This window comes from Salvia hispanica, chromosome 2 (genome assembly GCF_029641045.1).
Source record: "Salvia hispanica isolate PSC_SH4W2 chromosome 2, Shi_PSC_v1, whole genome shotgun sequence".
Lineage (NCBI taxonomy): Eukaryota > Viridiplantae > Streptophyta > Magnoliopsida > Lamiales > Lamiaceae > Salvia > Salvia hispanica.
The window spans coordinates 37,794,067-37,797,177 of NC_142693.1; the positions used below are offsets into that span (position 1 = coordinate 37,794,067).

The window sequence follows — 3,111 nt, forward strand, 5'->3', positions numbered from 1 at the left end:
TTTAGGACATTTCTATCATTTCTCAATTTTTTTAATAACTTTAAAGGCATATTCATCCATTATTTTACTTTTACTTTTACTTTCACTTTCACTTTATTCTGTTTTTCTTATTTCTACAAATCATTTAAAATTTTTACTACTGTCTTTTTAACCCTTAATCACATTTATTGAATTATATGGAAAGAAATATTCAAATTCTAGTAAAAGCCAAAGTAATTTACTCCAGCTTATTATAAATGATGGTGTCAAATCTTTTTAGACAGATAAAATAAATTTTTGTCAAATTTATCATGAATAGATCTAGAGAATATCATTCATGTTAAATATGTTTATAAGGCAAAACAAGTATAAACAGTCAATAAATAAATAATTTGTTGAAATGATAAAAATTAAAAATAATTTATAGAAGCGAGAGAAAGAAAATAAAAGAATAAGTGAAAAACAATGGACATATGTGGGCTGTGGCCTTAAATACAAAAAAATTTGAAAAGGGTAGAAATGTCCTAAAAATGTTCAAGAGTTTAATAAAACGTGATTACCTCTATTACCTGTGCAGTCGGGGCCGGGATTGGAGTGCTGGGCGGCGGCGGTGGCGGCGGCGGCGGCTGTGAGGAAGAGGAGGAAGATAGTAGGGAGGAGCAGTGGTGGTGGAGGCATGATAAAGACACGTCAGCTTAATTTGTGATCCACATTATCCAGTCAACATACATTCAGCAGCCACGTCAACTTAAAAAGACACGTTAGCTGACTTCGTAGATGGAATACCCGACATGCGAAAATGACAATCGATTATAAAGTTCATGCATTATTGATTATACGCTAATTTTTTTGTTCGTGGAAAAAACCGAAAATGAAAAATGTTTATGACTTTTAAAGCATTATCCTTAATAATTAATAAAAAAAGGACGCAAGGATGAATAACTAAAAATATTAAAATAAACTTTACAAGGGACCCCATAAGTTTTATAGAGTCCGATTGAAAAAAAAATATTTTCATATATATAAAAAAAGGAAAAAAAAATAGAAACTAATATAGACTAAAATATTACAATCGGGATGATCACATGAGCGTCGCCTATATAAAGGAGAGATTGCAAAGAATATATATATATGTGTACCTTCTTCTCTTCACTTGCAAGATAATATATTCATATATTTTTCCCTTAGAGATGGGATTACATGGGAAATTGGTTGCAGCAATAGAATTCAAAGCCGGTGGAGATGTATTCCACGAATTTGCAAAGCACAGGCCACATCAGATTTCCACAATTAGCCCTGAAATAGTAAAAGGATGCGATCTTCATGAGGGTGAATTTGGTCATGTTGGTTCTATCATTTGCTGGGATTATATCCATGGTATGTATTCATGTGTCTCTTCCACGTCATCATTATAATTATATATTACTCCCTCCGTCCCACTTTAGCAGTCCCATTGACTTTTCTGTCATCTTTTTGTAAAAAATGATAAAAAATAGTTAAAGAGAAGAAATGGTAAATTAAGAGAGAGAATAATATAGAGAAAAGTCTTATCTACATTATTGTGTCTCTTACTTTACCATTTCTCCAATTTAACTATTTTTTATTATTTTTTTAAAAAGAGGGCAGAAATGTCAATGAGACTGCTAAAGTGGGACGAAGGAAGTACTTCAATTCATGTAGTACATCTTTTATTTGATTATAAAGTGCATACTTAAATTCAGATAAATTGACCTAATTTTTTTTAGTATTTTTAGTCACATGTCAGCTTATATGTAAAGGAGCTATAAAAAGATAAAATTATTTGACCCCAATGAATCCTAATACTGATAAAAATTAAAACGTTGTGTGCAATGTGCAGATGGAAAAGTGAAGAAAGCAAAACAAGTGATCCAATTAATTGATGAAGAGAAAAAATTGATCCAATATAAGGTGATTGAAGGAGACTTGTTGGAGATTTACAAAGATTTCGTTTAACAACACACATAGAGACAAAGGATGGCATTGATTTGGTGACAAGCACCTTCGAATACGAGATGCTTAATGAGGATGTGGAGCATCCCTTTTCAACTCTCTCATTACACATTGACATAATCAAAGCTATTGAGACTCACCACCTTGCTCAACCTTGAATCTACTCTGTCATATTTTAAGTTATGATGGTTTGCTTGTGCATCGTTCAACTCAATAAGAGTGTTTCTACCCAATGTGCTTGATTGTGTGTGAGAGAAACACACTCTGTTGTGTATGTTTATTTGTGGTACTTGTTTTTCCGATTTGAAATTGAGTGGAGCTTGTTTGTGTTTATTACTCCAAGTATAGAGTATGAAAATTTATTTTATTGGGATTATAGGGATATTCCTTATGTGTACAGAAATCGGTGAAGACATTCTCTATATAAGTAGGGTGGAGTACGGTCCAATTTTTAAAAATATTAGTAGAAAAAATATCATCTGTATAGCTTTAACAATATTAAATAGATTATTAAAATATGTGATTTTCTTTATTGAGGTTTGAGGTAATGTTACAAAAACTAAGAATTTAATATTAGTATTTTAGAATGTAAAAATTTAAAATTAGAAATAAAATGTGTAAATACAATTAGTATTAGTATATTATATATCAAATTTTAATTTATCGATTATTATTGTGAGGTAAGTTAAGAAAAATAAAATTACTATTTTATAAAGACACAAAGAAAATATTAAATATATAATATTAAAATATAATTTATTTCATTAATGATTATTACTGTTTCACTAATGATTATTTTAGTTACTTTAATGATTCATTATAATAAAATAGATTGATATTAAAAATTTATTCTTGATGTTTCTCAACTTATTATCGGTTACTATTTTTGGATTCTCGAGGTATTACATTTCTAAGAGCATCTCCAAGGGAAAAAAGTAAATTGAGGAGGTATATTTCTCATGTAACTTCTCAAAAATTATACCTTTTTAAGAAATAATGGACTTAAGAGCATTGGCAATGGTGGCCGATCGCAAAGGCCGAGCGATCGACTACCCCATCGGCTCTCAAAGGTCCCCATTGTGGAGAGGGGCCCGACTCTTTAGGAACGTTAGAGTTGGACATACCCTCGTGTAGATACCAAAGCAACGATCTAATTCTTAG

The 3,111-nt window shown here is 30.7% G+C and overlaps 1 pseudogene across 1 annotated transcript; it reads left to right on the forward strand.

Annotated features, from left to right (window-relative positions):
• Positions 1-1,127: 1,127 nt before the first annotated feature.
• On the forward strand, positions 1,128-2,326 carry LOC148932344 (kirola-like; annotated as a pseudogene). The gene is made up of 2 exons (XR_016134843.1): positions 1,128-1,356; positions 1,838-2,326. The product of XR_016134843.1 is annotated as a kirola-like (transcript).
• Positions 2,327-3,111: the final 785 nt, after the last annotated feature.